The 26,385-nt window shown below is 43.6% G+C and overlaps 1 protein-coding gene and 7 non-coding genes across 9 annotated transcripts in view; 1 reads left to right on the top strand and 7 right to left on the bottom strand.

The window, feature by feature from the left end:
* LOC127987501 (protein NYNRIN-like) overlaps positions 1 to 26,385 on the top strand; it is a 363,443-nt gene that overhangs the window by 88,512 nt on the left and 248,546 nt on the right. The gene's annotated exons all lie outside the window — the stretch shown is intronic.
* LOC128002673 (5S ribosomal RNA) lies at positions 5,404 to 5,522 on the bottom strand. The gene has a single exon (XR_008175416.1). It is a non-coding gene; the product is annotated as a 5S ribosomal RNA (ribosomal RNA).
* On the bottom strand, positions 6,025 to 6,143 carry LOC127995368 (5S ribosomal RNA). Its single transcript, XR_008168319.1, has one exon. It is a non-coding gene; the product is annotated as a 5S ribosomal RNA (ribosomal RNA).
* LOC128002672 (5S ribosomal RNA) lies at positions 17,791 to 17,909 on the bottom strand. The gene has a single exon (XR_008175415.1). It is a non-coding gene; the product is annotated as a 5S ribosomal RNA (ribosomal RNA).
* LOC127995356 (5S ribosomal RNA) lies at positions 18,412 to 18,530 on the bottom strand. Its single transcript, XR_008168308.1, has one exon. It is a non-coding gene; the product is annotated as a 5S ribosomal RNA (ribosomal RNA).
* On the bottom strand, positions 23,002 to 23,120 carry LOC127995344 (5S ribosomal RNA). Its single transcript, XR_008168297.1, has one exon. It is a non-coding gene; the product is annotated as a 5S ribosomal RNA (ribosomal RNA).
* Positions 23,486 to 23,604, bottom strand: LOC127995332 (5S ribosomal RNA). The gene has a single exon (XR_008168286.1). It is a non-coding gene; the product is annotated as a 5S ribosomal RNA (ribosomal RNA).
* Positions 23,962 to 24,080, bottom strand: LOC127995321 (5S ribosomal RNA). Its single transcript, XR_008168275.1, has one exon. It is a non-coding gene; the product is annotated as a 5S ribosomal RNA (ribosomal RNA).

The following is a 26,385-nucleotide window of genomic DNA, read 5'->3' as shown; positions in this document are numbered from 1 at the left end:
TTGCAACTTTCTTTACTATCCTCCGACCTTGCACAATCCATGCCTTCCTCCTGGTGCGCAGAAGCGTGGCAGCAACACCTTCATGGTTCTCGTCATGAGCTTCTCTTGACAGTAGTGTTGCGAGCCATGAACGAAATGGAATTAAAGGAACAGCTGTTCCATCTTCTTTCCAGGACTGGATTCGTCCTCCACAGAGAAGGATTCCTGTGCTCTCGTCTTTGTGGACCACCAAGCGGTTCAGTGTTGAGTCCAGGAACTGACTGCCATCTTGGGCTGCGAGGACCAGGTCTTGGAAAGCTTGCGCTCTCTCCTCAGTTGACAAGACAGAGCAGTTTGCCTCCCACTTTGATGAGTCAGGTGCCTGGCATTTTCTCAGCCAGGTTTCTGCAGGCCTTCGAGTCCAGGCTATGGAACCACACAGCTTAGACAGAGAACTGAAGCGTTGAGGTTTCACAAGGCGTACCAAACCAATCGCCCAGGGCCTTCTCTGTCTGTCTGCCACTGATGTTGCACCCGAGACAGCTGGTGATGTTGATCTACCGTTGACTCCATGTCTGAGGTCCGCATTGATGTCAGGCCCGTTAAGGTCAGTTCTTTCTTTTGACTGGGCCCTGGTAATCACAGCTGAGAAGGCTTTCCGCTGAAGTTTTCCCACATCTTCAGCAGCAGAGGGTGTAATCTCACTGGCCATCTTCATAGGCCAGTCGGTCTTAGGCCATTTCAGGAACTCAGGGCCTTGCTGCCATTCTGACCCTTCATCAAGTTCCTCCGGAGTTGCACCTCTGGTAAGAATGTCAGCAATGTTTCGTCTGCCTTCAATCCACCTCCAATCTTCCACATGTCCGGCTTTCTGAATCTCACCGATTCGATTTGCGAAAAAGGTCTGGAAGCCGTAGCTGTCCTTTTGGATGGCTGCCAGGATTGTTTGGCTGTCCACAAAGTGAATCCATTGCTTAACTTTAATGTGGCAGTGCTTCTCAAAATACTTTTTTAGGCGGGTAGCGAAGACCGCGCAACAGAGTTCTGCTTTGATCACATCTCCTTTTTGGTCGAGAGGGGTCAGTTTAGCCTTGGATTCCACCAACTTCATTACAACCTTGTCTTGGTTCTCCCACCGCAGGTAGAGTACGGCTCCATAGGAGGATTCGCTTCCATCTGAGAACGTGATCCCTGTCGGTGGGCCTATGGCTCCAGGAGGCGTGAGGCTTCTCTCAAACCTTACCTGGCCAAGTCTCACAAATTCTTCAAAGAGCGTTATTGCGGCTTCTCTAAGTTTCAGTGAGAGAGGGGCATCCCATGTGTCTTTAAATAGGTTGTCCTTGCCAGCTTCCTGGAATGATTCTCGTACCAACATCACTCCCCTTTGTTTGGCTGGTGAGGCAAGACCAACCGGGTCGTATAATGCGGCAATCTGGCTAAGAAGTATGCGTCGGTTAAGGGGATTTGGTGTTCCTTCCCTGACATCCTCCATGCTCAGATTAAATCCTGTCCTCATTTTCCCTCTTTTCTTAGAGAAGTTGATAGAAGTTAGCAACCGGAGCTTGTCTGTCTCAGGTTCGTAACCGACCCCAAGCGCTTTGTTCTCCCCATCATGCATTTGGTTGGGCAGTACGAGGGTCGTGGGTACAGTTGTTTCAGAAGGGGCTCCACTCCTCCCACTTTGGCGTGACAGAACCCATGGTTTCAGGAAGAAGCCTCCCGCTCTCAAAATCTCCTCCACCCCTTTGGTGATCCTCTCCAGTGTCTTGAGGTCATCATGTGAGGTCAGGATGTCATCCACATAGCTGTCCTCAGTTAGAGCTCGCCGTTCTTCAATCATATCAGCAAACTGAGGAAGGTTGGCTGTCTCTTTCATTGCAACTTGGGCAATACATCCTGCTGGTTTATCGCCGATATTTACTCTGACGACTGCAAACTCCTCAATGTTGTCCTCAGGGTAGTCTCTCCAGAGAAAGCGGTGGAGGTGAACTTCATCATCTTTCAGCCACACTGAGTTATACATCTTTTTTACATCGCCTAGTGTGGCATGGAGTCCACTCCTGAACCTCAGAAGGACACCTCTGATGGAATTGAGTACATCAGGACCCTTGTGAAGGAGATCATTTAGACTTATGCCTCGGAACTCTTGGCTACTATTCCACACAATTCTCACAGGGGTTGAGGAGGAGTGAGGGTTCGGTGTACCATTTAGGTCCTTCCCAGTTGTTAATTTCCTCCCTTGTGAGTTTTGCAGCAGCCCCTCTTGAAACCATTTCATGTATTTGTTCTTTGTATGCAGCCTTCCACACAGGATCTTTCTCCAGACGTTTCTCAGTGTTTCTGAAGGTCGCCTCCACTGCCTGCCGATTGTTTGGCAGTGCTGTGAGGTCTTTCTTCCAGGGATAAGCTGCGTCCCAGTGGGGAGAGTTGCTGTGTTTGTCCGCCAGCACGTATGTTAGGCATTCTTTTATCTTTTCCAGGTCCCGCTCTTCCTTAAGGGTCATTTCTTTTCCTCCAGGGGGGCACCTACCACACTTGCAGCCACCACATTGGGGACTGCACGCAGCTACGATGCTGCCCCTCCTGAACCACTCGAAGACGTCTTTGTTGGCTGTTGCTGTGCTCCGGACAAGCGCATTTCCTTCCTTTTCCCGAGGTATGATGGTCTCTTTATACGCCATCGAGGCTGATCTCATGGTTCTCGCAAGGTGAGTCTCGGAGCAGTACACGGCCATGTCAACTGTCTCAATGAGATCGGGATGGGTTCCCCCAACGGTCTTTCCTAGGGGACCGTCCCAGAGAACGAGGTCTTCCACAATCCTGATTGGCTGGGGAACAAGACGACCTTCCCGATGACTGATAAGAAGGTCAATCTTTGTGGGACGGACCAGTTCGTCTCTGGGTACATTTGGGAAAAACTTCTGCAGTTGCTCGGCAGTGACTGATTGAGTCACTTCGGCGATGTTTTCCAGGCCATAGCAGAGAATTCTATGCTCTGCCACTTTTCCCTTGGATGTCTTCACCTTCAGCCGCAGGGAATATCTTTTGGTCAGGACAGTCTGACCAAAAAAAAAATTCCCCCGATTCCATGGACTATAAGCCTGATGTTCTCACCGCACAGTCCAAGTTGATCGGCAGTTTCATTGGTGATATAATTGGTATCAGATGCGAGGTCGATTAGGGAGCCAATAAGGCAACCCGAGTTTGTCGTCACTTCCATCAGCATCATCACCACTGGATGTTCTTGCAGTGCATCTCCAGTCTTGGCACATACAGTTGATGATATTTTGTTTGAGAATGCATTCTTGTATTTCTCTCTTTGTTCTGGAGTAAGTTCTGCCAGAAACTCCTCTTGTTTGTTGGTTAGGCCAAGTTTCTTTCCTCCAATTTTTATGGTACTCTGCTCCTCACTGCTGTAGTCCTTCTTTGGAGTCGGTAGCTTAGGACACAGAAGGTAATTGTGGTCCGACACCCCTCCTTTCCGACAGTCTACTTTTGGGCAGAGGTATCTGGGTGTGCATCCTTTACCATCCTTGGGGTGGGGCCTCAAACACTTGGAGCACAACCCTAGCTTCTTCACATGGGCCCTTTTTCTTAAGAGATCTTGCTCCCTGAAAATCTTGCACGCAAATAGCTTGCCAGCATGGGAGTCATCTTCACAGACAGTACAGCTGGGATAGTCGTCCTTCTGACCTGCTGTGGATTTAGTAAAAGCCTTCCTCCCTCTCTTATCTGGGTAGTCTGCAGCACCCTTTTCCACAGGGCCTTTGTCCACAGGGCTTGGCTCCAACTGATCCAATTCCTCAAGAATCTCCTCTTGCCTTTTCAAGAATCCTAGGAGGCAATCAAAATGATACTTTGGAGAGAACCTGTTTGCTGGGTCAGTTTTGTGCATAATCCACTCCTTCTTGAGTGAACTGGGAAGCTTGCTTTCAAGAGATTGAGCAACAACACGGTTCTTCACGGCATCCTCTTCACCAAGAATCTGGAGGTTGTACAGTGCTCTTTCAACAGCCTGGATCAGTTCAATGGTTCTTCTTGGATTGTTTCCTTTAACAGGGGGAAGAGACTGGACTTCGCTGGTGATCATTAGGACTATTTTTGCTTTGTTCCCGTATTTGCTGTCCAGCAGCCTGAACATATCGTCGGCGGATCCACAGCTAGATAGGACGAGATCCTTCTTGACCTTTTCGTGGAGACTATTTAATAAGTGGAACTTTTTTATACATTCCACACCTTGTGGGTTACCCAATTCTTGTAGGTCCTCCCACTCAGTCTTCCAGCGGTAATAGTCCCTCATGTCACCAGAGAAAGTTGGTAGCCGTGCTCTTTCAAGGCTGATTTGAGGCTTGAGATTAAAGTTTCCTTTGGTCCTTTCCGGGCTGCTCTGCTGTGAGAGGGGCCGTGTGTTCATGTTCAATGCCCCCGCATACGTTTTGGGCTTCAGCTGGCGATCGGCAAATATGTCAGGTAGAGAGATGAAAGGAGCATCTCGTATCGGATCACCAACCACGCTGCTTTCATCTTCCAGGTTTCTTTCTCTACCCTTCACTTGGTCTGCTTCGTCCTCCTCCAGTTTGTCAGACAACGCCAGGACCCTCTTCTTTAGTGTCTTGTGGCGTGTCCTCAGATCTAATGCCCTCGAACCAGGAACCAACTCCTTCCACTCTGCCTACGGTCCTTGACTGACTTCCGAGGGTTAACTTCCTCTTCCTCTGCCTGAGTGATGGTCGACTCAGCTGTTTTGACCTGCTTAAAAAACACCTCCTCTGCATAGCTGGTCCAAAAGGTTTCCTGGGAGGCATTCTTTACCTCGAGGAACCTGTTCTCACACTCCGCTGTCTTTTCATCAATTTGGTTTGCAGATTCTATGACCTCCTCATCCGATGACTCTCTCAGGGCTTCAGCATACTCATGTCCCGCATCTATGACTTTAAAAAAGTCTGTCCTGAAAATCTTCCATTCACTGAGAACTTCAGTCGGTTCCAAGAGTCCCGGTTTGGTGAGAGTATGAGCCCTTTTGGTGAATGAAGCCTGTGCTCTTGATCGCACACTTTTAAGCTTTTCCAAGTCTGCCATTGTTACTCCCTTTGTGTTGACTGGAGAGACGTCAATGCCAATGTGCACATGAGCTCCTTTATCCTTGATCAACGTGCAGTTTGATTAATGATAAACTTGGGGTCAGTCAAAGAAGTGAGAGGCCAGCTGATCCTGGGTTGATTGAGCTTCCTTAATGAAGCAGTCCGTGGCTGTTTTTTGCTGCATTCAATCCAGTGCAGTGGGCCGCGGTTTATAACTGTTCGGTTCTTTAAGAATATCCCCACCGAACGGGGCGTCAGGAGAGGACACGTTGTTACAACTCGTAGTGGATTTTATTTATTCTAACGCAACAATTATTATATACTAAGTGAAAAATGTCCAAAAAGCTTACAGCACCTGGTATTCCCAGGCAGTCTCCCATCCATGTACTAACCAGGCCCAAACCTGCTTAGCTTCCGAGATCAGACGAGATCGGGCATAGCCAGGTTGGTATGGCCGTAAGCGAAGTCTGCTGCAAAGAGAGGGCTATTTAAAGAACAGCCAATCTTATCGCCAGTACATTATATAAGTAGGAATGAAAACCCAAAAGCTTAAAGCACCTGGTATTCCTAGGCAGTCTCTCATAAAAGTACTAACCAGACCTAAACCTGCTAAGATTCAGAGATCGGGCATTGGCTCTTTTTTTTTTTTTTAATGAAAGATTATTATATAATTCGTGAAATTTTCCAAAAAGATTAAAGCACCTGGTATTCCCAGGCAGTCTCCCATCCATGTACTAAGCAGGCCCAAACCTGCTAATATTCAGAGATCAGGCATTGACTCTATTTTTTGGCAAAATTATTATATACTAAGTGAAAAATGTCCAAAAAGCTTACAGCACCTGGTATTCCCAGGCAGTCTCCCATCCATGTACTAACCAGGCCCAAACCTGCTAATATTCAGAGATCGGGCATTGACTCTATTTTTTGGCAAAATTATTATATACTAAGTGAAAAATGTCCAAAAAGCTTACAGCACCTGGTATTCCCAGGCGGTCTCCCATCCAAGTACTAACCAGGCCCAAACCTGCTTAGCTTCCGAGATCAGACGAGATCGGGCATAGCCAGGTTGGTATGGCCGTAAGCGAAGTCTGCTGCAAAGAGTGCTGCTGAAGAAGTGGTGCTGCTCTTCTGTCTAGAAATATGGCAAATAGTCTTAGTGTTTATACTTGACTAACTGGGGCCCAGGTCAGGAAGCAGACAGACTGGCTAAACCGACCGTCTGCTAGCTGCCTCCCGTCACAGAGGTCAGTTAATTCTCAGCACATAGAGACTCTTTCACCTAGATATCACACTATAGAGACTGTGTCTGTTCCCCGAACTAGAAAATACAAAAAAAGTCCAAACCAAGTTAAGGTTAACAATTTAATTGAGGTTCAACAAATAAAAAACAAATGCAATATGGATAAACAAATGATAAAGATTGGCTTACTGAATATCAGATCCATTTCTACGAAAACACTTTTTGTAAATAATATGATAACTGATCATAATATAGATGTGCTCTGTTTGACAGAAACTTGGCTAAAACCTGATGATTACATTATTTTAAATGAGTCCACCCCCCAAGATTACTGTTATAAACATGAGCCGCGTTTAAAAGGCAAAGGGGGAGGAGTTGCTTCAATTTATAACAACGTTTTTAGGATTTCTCAGAGGGCAGGCTTCAAGTATAACTCGTTTGAAGTAATGGTGCTTCATATAACATTATCCAGAGAAACCAATGTTAATGATAAATCCCCTGTTATGTTTGTACTGGCTACTGTATACAGGCCACCAGGGCACCATACAGACTTTATTAAAGAGTTTGGTGATTTTACATCCGAGTTAGTTCTGGCAGCAGATAAAGTCTTAATAGTTGGTGATTTTAATATCCATGTTGATAATGAAAAAGACGCATTGGGATCAGCATTTATAGACATTCTGAACTCTATTGGTGTTAGACAACATGTTTCAGGACCTACTCATTGTCGAAATCATACTCTAGATTTAATACTGTCACATGGAATTGATGTTGATAGTGTTGAAATTATTCAGCCAAGTGATGATATCTCAGATCATTATTTAGTTCTGTGTAAACTTCATATAGCTAAATATTTTGTAAATTCTACTTCTTGTTACAAGTATCGAAGAACCATCACTTCTACCACAAAAGACTGCTTTTTAAGTTATCTTCCTGATGTATCCAAATTCCTTAGCATATCCAAAACCTCAGAACAACTTGATGATGTAACAGAAACTATGGACTCTCTCTTTTCTAGCACTTTAAATACAGTTGCTCCTTTACGCTTAAGGAAGGTTAAGGAAAACAGTTTGACACCATGGTATAATGAGCATACTCGCACCCTAAAGAGAGCAGCCCGAAAAATGGAGCGCAGCTGGAGGAAAACAAAACTAGAGGTATTTCGTATTGCTTGGCGGGAAAGTAGCATATCCTATAGAAAAGCATTAAAACCTGCTAGATCTGATTACTTTTCTTCTCTTTTAGAAGAAAACAAACATAACCCCAGGTATTTATTCAATACAGTGGCTAAATTAACGAAAAATAAAGCCTCAACAAGTGTTGACATTTCCCAACACCACAACAGTAATGACTTTATGAACTACTTTACTTCTAAAATCGATACTATTAGAGATAAAATTGCAACCATTCAGCCGTCAGCTACCGTATTACATCAGACAGTGCACTATAGACCCCCTGAGGAACAGTTCCACTCATTCTCTACTATAGGAGAGGAAGAATTGTATAAACTTGTTAAATCATTTAAACCAACAACATGTATGTTAGACCCTATACCATCTAAGCTCTTAAAAGAGGTGCTTCCAGAAGTCATAGGTCCTCTTCTGACTATTATTAATTCCTCATTGTCATTAGGATATGTCCCCAAAACCTTCAAACTGGCTGTTATTAAGCCTCTCATAAAAAAAGCCACAACTTGACCCCAGAGAACTTGTTAGTTATAGACCAATCTCGAATATCCCTTTTCTGTCCAAGATACTAGAAAAGGTGGTATCCTCACAAGTATATTCCTTCTTAGAGAATAATGGTATATGTGAGGATTTCCAGTCAGGATTTAGACCGTATCATAGTACTGAGACTGCTCTCCTTAGAGTTACAAATGATCTGCTCTTATCATCTGATCGTGGGTGTATCTCTCTATTAGTTTTATTGGATCTTAGTGCTGCGTTTGACACAATTGACCACAACATTCTTTTGCATAGACTTGAACACTTTGTTGGCATCAGTGGAAGTGCATTAGCATGGTTTAAATCGTACTTATATGACCGCCATCAGTTCGTAGCAGTGAATGAAGATGTATCATATCGATCACAAGTGCAGTATGGAGTACCTCAAGGCTCAGTACTAGGGCCGCTGCTCTTCACGCTTTATATGTTACCCTTGGGAGATATCATCAGGAAACATGGTGTTAGCTTTCACTGTTATGCTGATGATACGCAGCTCTATATTTCCTCGCAGCCTGGTGAAACACACCAATTTGAAAAACTAATGGAATGCATAGTCGATATAAAAAATTGGATGACGAGTAATTTCTTACTGCTAAATTCAGAAAAAACAGAGGTGTTAATCATAGGGCCTAAAAACTCTGCTTGTAATAACCTAGAACACGGTCTAAGACTTGATGGTTACTCTGTCAATTCTTCGTCATCAGTTAGGAACCTAGGTGTGCTACTTGATCGCAATCTTTCCTTAGAAAGACACGTTTCTAGCATTTGTAAAACTGCATTTTTCCATCTCAAAAATATATATAAATTACGGCCTATGCTCTCAATGTCAAATGCAGAAATGTTAATCCATGCATTTATGACTTCAAGGTTAGACTATTGTAATGCTTTATTGGGTGGTTGTTCTGCACGCTTGGTAAACAAACTACAGCTAGTCCAAAATGCAGCAGCAAGAGTTCTTACTAGAACCAGGAAGTATGACCATATTAGCCCGGTCCTGTCCACACTGCACTGGCTCCCTATCAAACATCGTATAGATTTTAAAATATTGCTTATTACTTATAAAGCCCTGAATGGTTTAGCACCTCAGTATTTGAATGAGCTCCTTTTACATTATACTCCTCTACGTCCGCTACGTTCTCAAAACTCAGGCAATTTGATAATACCTAGAATATCAAAATCAACTGCGGGCGGCAGATCCTTTTCCTATTTGGCGCCTAAACTCTGGAATAACCTACCTAACATTGTTCGGGAGGCAGACACACTCTTGCAGTTTAAATCTAGATTAAAGACCCATCTCTTTAACCTGGCATACACATAACATACTAATATGCTTTTAATATCCAAATCCGTTAAAGGATTTTTAGGCTGCATTAATTAGGTAAACCGGAACCGGAAACACTTCACATAACACCGTACTTTCTACATCATTAGAAGAATGGCATCTACGCTAATATTTGTCTGTTTCTCTCTTGTTCCGAGGTCACCGTGGCCACGAGATCCAGTCTGTGTCCAGATCAGAGGGTCACTGCAGTCACCCGGATCCAGTACGTATCCAGACCAGATGGTGGATCAGCACCTAGAAAGGACCTCTACTGCCCTGAAAGACAGCGGAGACCAGGACAACTAGAGCCCCAGATACAGATCCCCTGTAAAGACCTTGTCTCAGAGGAGCACCAGGACAAGACCACAGGAAACAGATGATTCTTCTGCACAATCTGACTTTGCTGCAGCCTGGAATTGAACTACTGGTTTTCGTCTGGTCAGAGGAGAACTGACCCCCCAACTGAGCCTGGTTTCTCCCAAGGTTTTTTTCTCCATTCTGTCACCGATGGAGTTTCGGTTCCTTGCCGCTGTCGCCTCTGGCTTGCTTAGTTGGGGTCACTTCATCTACAGCGATATCATTGACTTGATTGCAAATAAAAACAGACACTATTTCAACTGAACAGAGATGACATAGCTGAATTCAATGATGAACTGCCTTTAACTATCATTTTGCATTATTGAGACACTGTTTTCCAAATGAATGTTGTTCAGTGCTTTGACGCAATGTATTTTGTTTAAAGCACTATATAAATAAAGGTGATTGATTGATTGAAGAGAGGGCTATTTAAAGAACAGCCAATCTTATCGCCAGTACATTATATAAGTAGGAAAGAAAACCCAAAAGCTTAAAGCACCTGGTATTCCTAGGCAGTCTCTCATAAAAGTACTAACCAGACCTAAACCTGCTAAGATTCAGAGATCGGGCATTGACTCTTTTTTTTGGCAAAATTATGGTTCGGTTCTTTAAGAATATCCCCACCGAACGGGGCGTCAGGAGAGGACACGTTGTTACAACTCGTAGTGGATTTTATTTATTCTTGGTTCATTTTTAATTACAGTTGATTAGTCCACAAATATCAGCAGCAGGTTATAAACCTGGAGAAATAGAGAGGTTATAATGTAAACAATACTGATAACCATAAAATATAAATATAAATATAGATTACATAATATAATATATACAAATATAAATAAAATATAAATTTCAATATAGTCAGTATTTAATCTTATAAATATCATAATATACTTTGTGTAGCCATTTAGTTTAAATACTAAGCACATGCATATTAACACAGAAATGCAACAACTTCACACACACCAAATATACAATGTCAATGTTACACATTAAACCAATAGCGTTCTCAGTCTGTTGGCTCAAAGTGAAAAACAGTGAGTGTAGTTCTAAGTGGCATCGCTGAGCATAGTAATCCATTACAAAATGTAAAGTGATCAACTACATTACCCATCCAGCACCGCAAACAGGAAGTAACTCGTGTGACAGTGAAACGCTCCAATTTCAAACATTTGCCTTTTTATAGCCACGGATACTATCGAGCCGACAATATTAAACATCAGATCGCACACAAGGTTTTATCAGCGTGACCAAAGTAACAGTTATCAATCATACAAACCACGCACATATAACGGCAGCACAGCAGTAACGCAACAGACAACAAACTCAATGGATAAAAACAGCAGCTTACCGGTGGCGCATCTCTCCTGACGAGACAACATGCCAAAATGAATACTCGCTCCCACTTATAGCCCGCGCTCATTCATTACTGGATTTAACACACCTGTTTGGGATTTGACTGGTCCATGCTTCAATCAGGTAAGTGAAACCTCCCACCTATTATCCTGCGTTACATTACGAACACCCGTGACATAGTGAACGCAACACCTCCCACTTGACCGACTGATCATGTGATTTAAGGCGGTCACAGGCAAAACATTACACCACATATATATCCTTTGTTTTTTTTTTTTTTTTTTTTTTTTTTTTCTTCTTTATGAAGAATAGGACACCATTGTCATTGTTCAGACACCTCCCCTGACAGATGTGTGGTGTTCTGCCAGGTTTGGTCATATGGGGTATGTACTCTTCATTCTTCGTGAATGGTGGTACAAGTGGTGGTGAAGGCAGCATAGAAGCATACCAACCAGTGAAAAAAAAAAAAAAAAAGAGAGAAAGAGAGAGAGAGAAAGAGGTATCCTGAGGTAATGCCTTCATAATTGGGGTTTGGGTGTTTAGGCAGCGCCTGGAGAACTGGTGGCCAAAGAGACGAGGTCTAGGAGTCACTGGTCTTCCACAGGGATGAGGACTACCAGTCTCCTCACGTCTCGCCGTAGGATGACTGACGTCAACTGCTGAGTATTCCTCTTCAGTTGCCCAACTATAAGGGAGGCAGGGGGGCCTGCACACATCTTAACGTCTGCGTCTCTCACAAGTCCTTTCTTGTCAGGGTACACAGCCTGGATCCGTCCGAGCCGGAATTGCCCTCGCAGTGCGTTTTGATCAGCAATCCAAACAATGTCACCTATCGCTACATTTCTTTGGGTCTGGTGCCACTTTGGCCGAATGAATAAATTAGGTCCGGCCAGTTCACTCCACTTCTTCCAGAACATATCCACACCAATCTGGATGGATCTGAAACGGCGCCAGGGATGGGCGTAGCTAAGTACCTATGCAAATCTTGTAGGGCAGGTTTAGCTCCAATGAAATTGGTTCCTCTATCTGACCACAATTTTCTGGGATTGCCTCTCAATGCTACAAAGCGGGAGTAAGTTTGGAGAAAGCTTTCAGATGATTGGTCGTCAACGAGGTCCACATGGACTGCCCTTGATGCCATGCAACAGAATACTATGCCCCAAACTTTTTTTCCTGTTCTTTTCTTGACAGCATCCTTGATTTCAAAGGGGCCAAAGAGGTCTAGTGTGGTATACTCAAATGGGTTAGCACGCTGTGAGCGTTCTGGTGGCAGATCACTCATCATCTGCTGGCACATCTTCCCTTTCAGTTTGCGACATGTAATACAGTTGTTTGCAACTTTCTTTACTATCCTCCGACCTTGCACAATCCATGCCTTCCTCCTGGTGCGCAGAAGCGTGGCAGCAACACCTTCATGGTTCTCGTCATGAGCTTCTCTTGACAGTAGTGTTGCGAGCCATGAACGAAATGGAATTAAAGGAACAGCTGTTCCATCTTCTTTCCAGGACTGGATTCGTCCTCCACAGAGAAGGATTCCTGTGCTCTCGTCTTTGTGGACCACCAAGCGGTTCAGTGTTGAGTCCAGGAACTGACTGCCATCTTGGGCTGCGAGGACCAGGTCTTGGAAAGCTTGCGCTCTCTCCTCAGTTGACAAGACAGAGCAGTTTGCCTCCCACTTTGATGAGTCAGGTGCCTGGCATTTTCTCAGCCAGGTTTCTGCAGGTCTTCGAGTCCAGGCTATGGAACCACACAGCTTAGACAGAGAACTGAAGCGTTGAGGTTTCACAAGGCGTACCAAACCAATCGCCCAGGGCCTTCTCTGTCTGTCTGCCACTGATGTTGCACCCGAGACAGCTGGTGATGTTGATCTACCGTTGACTCCATGTCTGAGGTCCGCATTGATGTCAGGCCCGTTAAGGTCAGTTCTTTCTTTTGACTGGGCCCTGGTAATCACAGCTGAGAAGGCTTTCCGCTGAAGTTTTCCCACATCTTCAGCAGCAGAGGGTGTAATCTCACTGGCCATCTTCATAGGCCAGTCGGTCTTAGGCCATTTCAGGAACTCAGGGCCTTGCTGCCATTCTGACCCTTCATCAAGTTCCTCCGGAGTTGCACCTCTGGTAAGAATGTCAGCAATGTTTCGTCTGCCTTCAATCCACCTCCAATCTTCCACATGTCCGGCTTTCTGAATCTCACCGATTCGATTTGCGAAAAAGGTCTGGAAGCCGTAGCTGTCCTTTTGGATGGCTGCCAGGATTGTTTGGCTGTCCACAAAGTGAATCCATTGCTTAACTTTAATGTGGCAGTGCTTCTCAAAATACTTTTTTAGGCGGGTAGCGAAGACCGCGCAACAGAGTTCTGCTTTGATCACATCTCCTTTTTGGTCGAGAGGGGTCAGTTTAGCCTTGGATTCCACCAACTTCATTACAACCTTGTCTTGGTTCTCCCACCGCAGGTAGAGTACGGCTCCATAGGAGGATTCGCTTCCATCTGAGAACGTGATCCCTGTCGGTGGGCCTATGGCTCCAGGAGGCGTGAGGCTTCTCTCAAACCTTACCTGGCCAAGTCTCACAAATTCTTCAAAGAGCGTTATTGCGGCTTCTCTAAGTTTCAGTGAGAGAGGGGCATCCCATGTGTCTTTAAATAGGTTGTCCTTGCCAGCTTCCTGGAATGATTCTCGTACCAACATCACTCCCCTTTGTTTGGCTGGTGAGGCAAGACCAACCGGGTCGTATAATGCGGCAATCTGGCTAAGAAGTATGCGTCGGTTAAGGGGATTTGGTGTTCCTTCCCTGACATCCTCCATGCTCAGATTAAATCCTGTCCTCATTTTCCCTCTTTTCTTAGAGAAGTTGATAGAAGTTAGCAACCGGAGCTTGTCTGTCTCAGGTTCGTAACCGACCCCAAGCGCTTTGTTCTCCCCATCATGCATTTGGTTGGGCAGTACGAGGGTCGTGGGTACAGTTGTTTCAGAAGGGGCTCCACTCCTCCCACTTTGGCGTGACAGAACCCATGGTTTCAGGAAGAAGCCTCCCGCTCTCAAAATCTCCTCCACCCCTTTGGTGATCCTCTCCAGTGTCTTGAGGTCATCATGTGAGGTCAGGATGTCATCCACATAGCTGTCCTCAGTTAGAGCTCGCCGTTCTTCAATCATATCAGCAAACTGAGGAAGGTTGGCTGTCTCTTTCATTGCAACTTGGGCAATACATCCTGCTGGTTTATCGCCGATATTTACTCTGACGACTGCAAACTCCTCAATGTTGTCCTCAGGGTAGTCTCTCCAGAGAAAGCGGTGGAGGTGAACTTCATCATCTTTCAGCCACACTGAGTTATACATCTTTTTTACATCGCCTAGTGTGGCATGGAGTCCACTCCTGAACCTCAGAAGGACACCTCTGATGGAATTGAGTACATCAGGACCCTTGTGAAGGAGATCATTTAGACTTATGCCTCGGAACTCTTGGCTACTATTCCACACAATTCTCACAGGGGTTGAGGAGGAGTGAGGGTTCGGTGTACCATTTAGGTCCTTCCCAGTTGTTAATTTCCTCCCTTGTGAGTTTTGCAGCAGCCCCTCTTGAAACCATTTCATGTATTTGTTCTTTGTATGCAGCCTTCCACACAGGATCTTTCTCCAGACGTTTCTCAGTGTTTCTGAAGGTCGCCTCCACTGCCTGCCGATTGTTTGGCAGTGCTGTGAGGTCTTTCTTCCAGGGATAAGCTGCGTCCCAGTGGGGAGAGTTGCTGTGTTTGTCCGCCAGCACGTATGTTAGGCATTCTTTTATCTTTTCCAGGTCCCGCTCTTCCTTAAGGGTCATTTCTTTTCCTCCAGGGGGGCACCTACCACACTTGCAGCCACCACATTGGGGACTGCACGCAGCTACGATGCTGCCCCTCCTGAACCACTCGAAGACGTCTTTGTTGGCTGTTGCTGTGCTCCGGACAAGCGCATTTCCTTCCTTTTCCCGAGGTATGATGGTCTCTTTATACGCCATCGAGGCTGATCTCATGGTTCTCGCAAGGTGAGTCTCGGAGCAGTACACGGCCATGTCAACTGTCTCAATGAGATCGGGATGGGTTCCCCCAACGGTCTTTCCTAGGGGACCGTCCCAGAGAACGAGGTCTTCCACAATCCTGATTGGCTGGGGAACAAGACGACCTTCCCGATGACTGATAAGAAGGTCAATCTTTGTGGGACGGACCAGTTCGTCTCTGGGTACATTTGGGAAAAACTTCTGCAGTTGCTCGGCAGTGACTGATTGAGTCACTTCGGCGATGTTTTCCAGGCCATAGCAGAGAATTCTATGCTCTGCCACTTTTCCCTTGGATGTCTTCACCTTCAGCCGCAGGGAATATCTTTTGGTCAGGACAGTCTGACCAAAAAAAAAATTCCCCCGATTCCATGGACTATAAGCCTGATGTTCTCACCGCACAGTCCAAGTTGATCGGCAGTTTCATTGGTGATATAATTGGTATCAGATGCGAGGTCGATTAGGGAGCCAATAAGGCAACCCGAGTTTGTCGTCACTTCCATCAGCATCATCACCACTGGATGTTCTTGCAGTGCATCTCCAGTCTTGGCACATACAGTTGATGATATTTTGTTTGAGAATGCATTCTTGTATTTCTCTCTTTGTTCTGGAGTAAGTTCTGCCAGAAACTCCTCTTGTTTGTTGGTTAGGCCAAGTTTCTTTCCTCCAATTTTTATGGTACTCTGCTCCTCACTGCTGTAGTCCTTCTTTGGAGTCGGTAGCTTAGGACACAGAAGGTAATTGTGGTCCGACACCCCTCCTTTCCGACAGTCTACTTTTGGGCAGAGGTATCTGGGTGTGCATCCTTTACCATCCTTGGGGTGGGGCCTCAAACACTTGGAGCACAACCCTAGCTTCTTCACATGGGCCCTTTTTCTTAAGAGATCTTGCTCCCTGAAAATCTTGCACGCAAATAGCTTGCCAGCATGGGAGTCATCTTCACAGACAGTACAGCTGGGATAGTCGTCCTTCTGACCTGCTGTGGATTTAGTAAAAGCCTTCCTCCCTCTCTTATCTGGGTAGTCTGCAGCACCCTTTTCCACAGGGCCTTTGTCCACAGGGCTTGGCTCCAACTGATCCAATTCCTCAAGAATCTCCTCTTGCCTTTTCAAGAATCCTAGGAGGCAATCAAAATGATACTTTGGAGAGAACCTGTTTGCTGGGTCAGTTTTGTGCATAATCCACTCCTTCTTGAGTGAACTGGGAAGCTTGCTTTCAAGAGATTGAGCAACAACACGGTTCTTCACGGCATCCTCTTCACCAAGAATCTGGAGGTTGTACAGTGCTCTTTCAACAGCCTGGATCAGTTCAATGGTTCTTCTTGGATTGTTTCCTTTAACAGGGGGAAGAGACTGGACTTCGCTGGTGATCATTAGGACTATTTTTGCTTTGTTCCCGTATTTGCTGTCCAGCAGCCTGAACATATCGTCGGCGGATCCACAGCTAGATAGGACGAGATCCTTCTTGACCTTTTCGTGGAGACTATTTAATAAGTGGAACTTTTTTATACATTCCACACCTTGTGGGTTACCCAATTCTTGTAGGTCCTCCCACTCAGTCTTCCAGCGGTAATAGTCCCTCATGTCACCAGAGAAAGTTGGTAGCCGTGCTCTTTCAAGGCTGATTTGAGGCTTGAGATTAAAGTTTCCTTTGGTCCTTTCCGGGCTGCTCTGCTGTGAGAGGGGCCGTGTGTTCATGTTCAATGCCCCCGCATACGTTTTGGGCTTCAGCTGGCGATCGGCAAATATGTCAGGTAGAGAGATGAAAGGAGCATCTCGTATCGGATCACCAACCACGCTGCTTTCATCTTCCAGGTTTCTTTCTCTACCCTTCACTTGGTCTGCTTCGTCCTCCTCCAGTTTGTCAGACAACGCCAGGACCCTCTTCTTTAGTGTCTTGTGGCGTGTCCTCAGATCTAATGCCCTCGAACCAGGAACCAACTCCTTCCACTCTGCCTACGGTCCTTGACTGACTTCCGAGGGTTAACTTCCTCTTCCTCTGCCTGAGTGATGGTCGACTCAGCTGTTTTGACCTGCTTAAAAAACACCTCCTCTGCATAGCTGGTCCAAAAGGTTTCCTGGGAGGCATTCTTTACCTCGAGGAACCTGTTCTCACACTCCGCTGTCTTTTCATCAATTTGGTTTGCAGATTCTATGACCTCCTCATCCGATGACTCTCTCAGGGCTTCAGCATACTCATGTCCCGCATCTATGACTTTAAAAAAGTCTGTCCTGAAAATCTTCCATTCACTGAGAACTTCAGTCGGTTCCAAGAGTCCCGGTTTGGTGAGAGTATGAGCCCTTTTGGTGAATGAAGCCTGTGCTCTTGATCGCACACTTTTAAGCTTTTCCAAGTCTGCCATTGTTACTCCCTTTGTGTTGACTGGAGAGACGTCAATGCCAATGTGCACATGAGCTCCTTTATCCTTGATCAACGTGCAGTTTGATTAATGATAAACTTGGGGTCAGTCAAAGAAGTGAGAGGCCAGCTGATCCTGGGTTGATTGAGCTTCCTTAATGAAGCAGTCCGTGGCTGTTTTTTGCTGCATTCAATCCAGTGCAGTGGGCCGCGGTTTATAACTGTTCGGTTCTTTAAGAATATCCCCACCGAACGGGGCGTCAGGAGAGGACACGTTGTTACAACTCGTAGTGGATTTTATTTATTCTAACGCAACAATTATTATATACTAAGTGAAAAATGTCCAAAAAGCTTACAGCACCTGGTATTCCCAGGCAGTCTCCCATCCATGTACTAACCAGGCCCAAACCTGCTTAGCTTCCGAGATCAGACGAGATCGGGCATAGCCAGGTTGGTATGGCCGTAAGCGAAGTCTGCTGCAAAGAGAGGGCTATTTAAAGAACAGCCAATCTTATCGCCAGTACATTATATAAGTAGGAATGAAAACCCAAAAGCTTAAAGCACCTGGTATTCCTAGGCAGTCTCTCATAAAAGTACTAACCAGACCTAAACCTGCTAAGATTCAGAGATCGGGCATTGGCTCTTTTTTTTTTTTTTAATGAAAGATTATTATATAATTCGTGAAATTTTCCAAAAAGATTAAAGCACCTGGTATTCCCAGGCAGTCTCCCATCCATGTACTAAGCAGGCCCAAACCTGCTAATATTCAGAGATCAGGCATTGACTCTATTTTTTGGCAAAATTATTATATACTAAGTGAAAAATGTCCAAAAAGCTTACAGCACCTGGTATTCCCAGGCAGTCTCCCATCCATGTACTAACCAGGCCCAAACCTGCTAATATTCAGAGATCGGGCATTGACTCTATTTTTTGGCAAAATTATTATATACTAAGTGAAAAATGTCCAAAAAGCTTACAGCACCTGGTATTCCCAGGCGGTCTCCCATCCAAGTACTAACCAGGCCCAAACCTGCTTAGCTTCCGAGATCAGACGAGATCGGGCATAGCCAGGTTGGTATGGCCGTAAGCGAAGTCTGCTGCAAAGAGTGCTGCTGAAGAAGTGGTGCTGCTCTTCTGTCTAGAAATATGGCAAATAGTCTTAGTGTTTATACTTGACTAACTGGGGCCCAGGTCAGGAAGCAGACAGACTGGCTAAACCGACCGTCTGCTAGCTGCCTCCCGTCACAGAGGTCAGTTAATTCTCAGCACATAGAGACTCTTTCACCTAGATATCACACTATAGAGACTGTGTCTGTTCCCCGAACTAGAAAATACAAAAAAAGTCCAAACCAAGTTAAGGTTAACAATTTAATTGAGGTTCAACAAATAAAAAACAAATGCAATATGGATAAACAAATGATAAAGATTGGCTTACTGAATATCAGATCCATTTCTACGAAAACACTTTTTGTAAATAATATGATAACTGATCATAATATAGATGTGCTCTGTTTGACAGAAACTTGGCTAAAACCTGATGATTACATTATTTTAAATGAGTCCACCCCCCAAGATTACTGTTATAAACATGAGCCGCGTTTAAAAGGCAAAGGGGGAGGAGTTGCTTCAATTTATAACAACGTTTTTAGGATTTCTCAGAGGGCAGGCTTCAAGTATAACTCGTTTGAAGTAATGGTGCTTCATATAACATTATCCAGAGAAACCAATGTTAATGATAAATCCCCTGTTATGTTTGTACTGGCTACTGTATACAGGCCACCAGGGCACCATACAGACTTTATTAAAGAGTTTGGTGATTTTACATCCGAGTTAGTTCTGGCAGCAGATAAAGTCTTAATAGTTGGTGATTTTAATATCCATGTTGATAATGAAAAAGACGCATTGGGATCAGCATTTATAGACATTCTGAACTCTATTGGTGTTAGACAACATGTTTCAGGACCTACTCATTGTCGAAATCATACTCTAGATTTAATACTGTCACATGGAATTGATGTTGATAGTGTTGAAATTATTCAGCCAAGTGATGATATCTCAGATCATTATTTAGTTCTGTGTAAACTTCATATAGCTAAATATTTTGTAAATTCTACTTCTTGTTACAAGTATCGAAGAACCATCACTTCTACCACAAAAGACTGCTTTTTAAGTTATCTTCCTGATGTATCCAAATTCCTTAGCATATCCAAAACCTCAGAACAACTTGATGATGTAACAGAAACTATGGACTCTCTCTTTTCTAGCACTTTAAATACAGTTGCTCCTTTACGCTTAAGGAAGGTTAAGGAAAACAGTTTGACACCATGGTATAATGAGCATACTCGCACCCTAAAGAGAGCAGCCCGAAAAATGGAGCGCAGCTGGAGGAAAACAAAACTAGAGGTATTTCGTATTGCTTGGCGGGAAAGTAGCATATCCTATAGAAAAGCATTAAAACCTGCTAGATCTGATTACTTTTCTTCTCTTTTAGAAGAAAACAAACATAACCCCAGGTATTTATTCAATACAGTGGCTAAATTAACGAAAAATAAAGCCTCAACAAGTGTTGACATTTCCCAACACCACAACAGTAATGACTTTATGAACTACTTTACTTCTAAAATCGATACTATTAGAGATAAAATTGCAACCATTCAGCCGTCAGCTACCGTATTACATCAGACAGTGCACTATAGACCCCCTGAGGAACAGTTCCACTCATTCTCTACTATAGGAGAGGAAGAATTGTATAAACTTGTTAAATCATTTAAACCAACAACATGTATGTTAGACCCTATACCATCTAAGCTCTTAAAAGAGGTGCTTCCAGAAGTCATAGGTCCTCTTCTGACTATTATTAATTCCTCATTGTCATTAGGATATGTCCCCAAAACCTTCAAACTGGCTGTTATTAAGCCTCTCATAAAAAAAGCCACAACTTGACCCCAGAGAACTTGTTAGTTATAGACCAATCTCGAATATCCCTTTTCTGTCCAAGATACTAGAAAAGGTGGTATCCTCACAAGTATATTCCTTCTTAGAGAATAATGGTATATGTGAGGATTTCCAGTCAGGATTTAGACCGTATCATAGTACTGAGACTGCTCTCCTTAGAGTTACAAATGATCTGCTCTTATCATCTGATCGTGGGTGTATCTCTCTATTAGTTTTATTGGATCTTAGTGCTGCGTTTGACACAATTGACCACAACATTCTTTTGCATAGACTTGAACACTTTGTTGGCATCAGTGGAAGTGCATTAGCATGGTTTAAATCGTACTTATATGACCGCCATCAGTTCGTAGCAGTGAATGAAGATGTATCATATCGATCACAAGTGCAGTATGGAGTACCTCAAGGCTCAGTACTAGGGCCGCTGCTCTTCACGCTTTATATGTTACCCTTGGGAGATATCATCAGGAAACATGGTGTTAGCTTTCACTGTTATGCTGATGATACGCAGCTCTATATTTCCTCGCAGCCTGGTGAAACACACCAATTTGAAAAACTAATGGAATGCATAGTCGATATAAAAAATTGGATGACGAGTAATTTCTTACTGCTAAATTCAGAAAAAACAGAGGTGTTAATCATAGGGCCTAAAAACTCTGCTTGTAATAACCTAGAACACGGTCTAAGACTTGATGGTTACTCTGTCAATTCTTCGTCATCAGTTAGGAACCTAGGTGTGCTACTTGATCGCAATCTTTCCTTAGAAAGACACGTTTCTAGCATTTGTAAAACTGCATTTTTCCATCTCAAAAATATATATAAATTACGGCCTATGCTCTCAATGTCAAATGCAGAAATGTTAATCCATGCATTTATGACTTCAAGGTTAGACTATTGTAATGCTTTATTGGGTGGTTGTTCTGCACGCTTGGTAAACAAACTACAGCTAGTCCAAAATGCAGCAGCAAGAGTTCTTACTAGAACCAGGAAGTATGACCATATTAGCCCGGTCCTGTCCACACTGCACTGGCTCCCTATCAAACATCATATAGATTTTAAAATATTGCTTATTACTTATAAAGCCCTGAATGGTTTAGCACCTCAGTATTTGAATGAGCTCCTTTTACATTATACTCCTCTACGTCCGCTACGTTCTCAAAACTCAGGCAATTTGATAATACCTAGAATATCAAAATCAACTGCGGGCGGCAGATCCTTTTCCTATTTGGCGCCTAAACTCTGGAATAACCTACCTAACATTGTTCGGGAGGCAGACACACTCTTGCAGTTTAAATCTAGATTAAAGACCCATCTCTTTAACCTGGCATACACATAACATACTAATATGCTTTTAATATCCAAATCCGTTAAAGGATTTTTAGGCTGCATTAATTAGGTAAACCGGAACCGGAAACACTTCACATAACACCGTACTTTCTACATCATTAGAAGAATGGCATCTACGCTAATATTTGTCTGTTTCTCTCTTGTTCCGAGGTCACCGTGGCCACGAGATCCAGTCTGTGTCCAGATCAGAGGGTCACTGCAGTCACCCGGATCCAGTACGTATCCAGACCAGATGGTGGATCAGCACCTAGAAAGGACCTCTACTGCCCTGAAAGACAGCGGAGACCAGGACAACTAGAGCCCCAGATACAGATCCCCTGTAAAGACCTTGTCTCAGAGGAGCACCAGGACAAGACCACAGGAAACAGATGATTCTTCTGCACAATCTGACTTTGCTGCAGCCTGGAATTGAACTACTGGTTTTCGTCTGGTCAGAGGAGAACTGACCCCCCAACTGAGCCTGGTTTCTCCCAAGGTTTTTTTCTCCATTCTGTCACCGATGGAGTTTCGGTTCCTTGCCGCTGTCGCCTCTGGCTTGCTTAGTTGGGGTCACTTCATCTACAGCGATATCATTGACTTGATTGCAAATAAAAACAGACACTATTTCAACTGAACAGAGATGACATAGCTGAATTCAATGATGAACTGCCTTTAACTATCATTTTGCATTATTGAGACACTGTTTTCCAAATGAATGTTGTTCAGTGCTTTGACGCAATGTATTTTGTTTAAAGCACTATATAAATAAAGGTGATTGATTGATTGAAGAGAGGGCTATTTAAAGAACAGCCAATCTTATCGCCAGTACATTATATAAGTAGGAAAGAAAACCCAAAAGCTTAAAGCACCTGGTATTCCTAGGCAGTCTCTCATAAAAGTACTAACCAGACCTAAACCTGCTAAGATTCAGAGATCGGGCATTGACTCTTTTTTTTTTTTTTTTTTTTTAATGAAAGATTATTATATAATTCGTGAAATTTTCCAAAAAGATTAAAGCACCTGGTATTCCCAGGCAGTCTCCCATCCATGTACTAACCAGGCCCAAACCTGCAAATATTCAGAGATCGGGCATTGACTCTATTTTTTGTTAAAATTATTATATACTAAGTGAAAAATGTCCAAAAAGCTTACAGCACCTGGTATTCCCAGGCAGTCTCCCATCCATGTACTAACCAGGCCCAAACCTGCTAATATTCAGAGATCGGGCATTGACTCTATTTTTTGGCAAAATTATTATATACTAAGTGAAAAATGTCCAAAAAGCTTACAGCACCTGGTATTCCCAGGCGGTCTCCCATCCAAGTACTAACCAGGCCCAAACCTGCTTAGCTTCCGAGATCAGACGAGATCGGGCATAGCCAGGTTGGTATGGCCGTAAGCGAAGTCTGCTGCAAAGAGAGGGCTATTTAAAGACCAGCCAATCTTATTGCCAGTACATTATATAAGTAGGAAAGAAACCCCAAAAGCTTAAAGCACCTGGTATTCCTAGGCAGTCTCTCATAAAAGTACTAACCAGACCTAAACCTGCTAAGATTCAGAGATCGGGCATTGACTCTTTTTTTTTTTTTTAATGAAAGATTATTATATAATTCGTGAAATTTTCCAAAAGGATTAAAGCACCTGGTATTCCCAGGCAGTCTCCCATCCATGTACTAACCAGGCCCAAACCTGCTAATATTCAGAGATCAGGCATTGACTCTATTTTTTGGCAAAATTATTATAAACTAAGTGAAAAATGTCCAAAAAGCTTACAGCACCTGGTATTCCCAGGCGGTCTCCCATCCAAGTACTAACCAGGCCCAAACCTGCTTAGCTTCCGAGATCAGACGAGATCGGGCATAGCCAGGTTGGTATGGCCGTAAGCGAAGTCTGCTGCAAAGAGAGGGCTATTTAAAGACCAGCCAATCTTATCGCCAGTACATTATATAAGTAGGAAAGAAAACCCAAAAGCTTAAAGCACCTGGTATTCCTAGGCAGTCTCTCATCAAAGTACTAACCAGACCTAAACCTGCTAAGATTCAGAGATCGGGCATTGACTCTATTTTTTGGCAAAATTATTATATACTAAGTGAAAAATGTCCAAAAGCTTACAGCACCTGGTATTCCCAGGCAGTCTCCCATCCATGTACTAACCAGGCCCAAACCTGCTAATATTCAGAGATCGGGCATTGACTCTATTTTTTGGCAAAATTATTATATACTAAGTGAAAAATGTCCAAAAAGCTTACAGCACCTGGTATTCCCAGGCGGTCTCCCATCCAAGTACTAACCAGGCCCAAACCTGCTTAGCTTCCGAGATCAGACGAGATCGGGCATAGCCAGGTTGGTATGGCCGTAAGCGAAGTCTGCTGCAAAGAGTGCTGCTGAAGAAGTGGTGCTGCTCTTCTGTCTAGAAATATGGCAAATAGTCTTAGTGTTTATACTTGACTAACTGGGGCACAGGTCAGGAAGCAGACAGACTGGCTAAACCGACCGTCTGCTAGCTGCCTCCCGTCACAGAGGTCAGTTAATTCTCAGCACATAGAGACTCTTTCACCTAGATATCACACTATAGAGACTGTGTCTGTTCCCCGAACTAGAAAATACAAAAAATGTCCAAACCAAGTTAAGGTTAACAATTTAATTGAGGTTCAACAAATAAAAAACAAATGAAATATGGATAAACAAATGATAAAGATTGGCTTATTGAATATCAGATCCATTTCTACGAAAACACTTTTTGTAAATAATATGATAACTGATCATAATATAGATGTGCTCTGTTTGACAGAAACTTGGCTAAAACCTGATGATTACATTATTTTAAATGAGTCCACCCCCCAAGATTACTGTTATAAACATGAGCCGCGTTTAAAAGGCAAAGGGGGAGGAGTTGCTTCTGAAGGAGTGGATGCCGAGTTGCCATATCCTTCATACTGATATTATATTATATTATTACATGATTTCTTGTTTGACTATTAATCAAGTTATAGCAAGAGTGAAATGTGTAACCTTATGTGTGCTGTATTTCTTTTCCTCAAGATTAATGTCCACATATTATGTGTGTGTATCCAACCATAATGATAAGACACTTGCCAGTGCTAGAAAGCCTTGAATTTTAGATAAGTTCTCTGTGTACGTGTGTTAGTATCTGTCTGTACAGGGAGAAGCTCAGACAGTCCCAGGACAAACAATCAACTGCCAGTGTCCAGCATATCAGATATACGTCTTTGGAGAGTTTTATCTAGGTTTTGGAACCAATCAGAATTTTGTTGACTCATGCATTGACGCAATTAGTATCCTCTGTCAGGGTATAACAGTGGTTGATTTTGTATTGTACTGGGCGCGGCCTGCGAACTCCTTCGAGAGTGTTGAAGCTGACTTCTGCTGATGAAATTGCAAACACATTTCTTCAAGTAAAATTATTATTATTAATTGAACTCATCTCTGAGTCCTGGTCTTCATTGCGACATATCTGGTCCTTGGGTTTTAACTGTAAATTCCCCTACAGTTAATGGTGGAGGATCGGCGGGCAATAGTTCTTTGTTGACATCCCTGATCAATCATCAAACCAAGGTAGGAAAGATTTTAGATTTAATATTATTGGTTAGGAACTGTCTGTAAGTGGAGGGGGTCGAGAGAAGGAGGAACGATAGACTCCCTCAGACGTGAGGGGGTAGACACCAGCTCCAGGGTGGAGTAGGTAAATTGGTGTCACAATATACCTGTAAATAAGTAACCTTGTGAGTATAAGGGGTACAAGTACACATCGGTAGGTCTTGATATAAGATATTTAGAGATGTGTACAGTTACAGAGGGAACAGGTGCACACCTATAGGTCTTAGAGAGAGACGTAAAAATTTTCTAGGTGTGCACAGTCCAGGGGGGGACAAAAACGCATTCTTAACAGGCATGTGAACCCGTAAAGGGCAGTGCTGGGTCAAGCACCGAGGGACAAGGGACACATAGAGCCGTAAATAGGCAGTGCTGGGTCAAGCACAGAAAGCCGAAAAGCACGAGAGGCCATAAAGGGCAGTGCATTTACGGCCAGGGAAGCCAAAGTAGGGGTATGGGAAATCCCGAGAAGAATGTAAGACGCTAGACGGGGGTTCTAGTCGTATCTCGCTCTTCCAACTCTCGATCACCCACCATTACAGACAGGGGCGCCCCGAGCTTAGAAATAGGCCAGGTCAGTGGTTAGGGAAAAGAGTATCCAAAATTAGTGTTTAAAAATAAATAGTGATAATTCATATGTGCACCTATAAAAATATAGGGATATATGCAAAGGGAAAGTATTGATTGATCTGGGATGCCTCAGGAACAACCCCAAAAGAGCTAAAATGTAGTTTTCATGACCCTGATTGGATTGGACCAGTATATGGAAATTCTGGAATATACTTTGCAATTTCATCACGCAGAAGTCAAGTGCTGTTGGTAAGATCGCCGCCTCAATATGTTTTTGGTTTATGATAGAAATATGACTGACAAATTAGGTAACCTGGTCAGCCCTGATAGAAATAATGAAACAGAAGAGAGCAAATGCTGTAAACAGTTTGGCTCTGAAGCTCTGACTTTAAAAAAAAAATATATATTCTCTGAATTCATTTAAAGAATGATCAGTCTGAGCTTTAATTCTGATTGTAATGTTAAAACAAAAACTTGATTG

Source organism: Carassius gibelio, chromosome B22 (genome assembly GCF_023724105.1).
Source record: "Carassius gibelio isolate Cgi1373 ecotype wild population from Czech Republic chromosome B22, carGib1.2-hapl.c, whole genome shotgun sequence".
NCBI classification, from domain to species: domain Eukaryota; kingdom Metazoa; phylum Chordata; class Actinopteri; order Cypriniformes; family Cyprinidae; genus Carassius; species Carassius gibelio.
The sequence above is the reverse complement of the archived record's forward strand: the minus strand, read 5'-3'. Positions and strand labels throughout refer to the sequence as shown.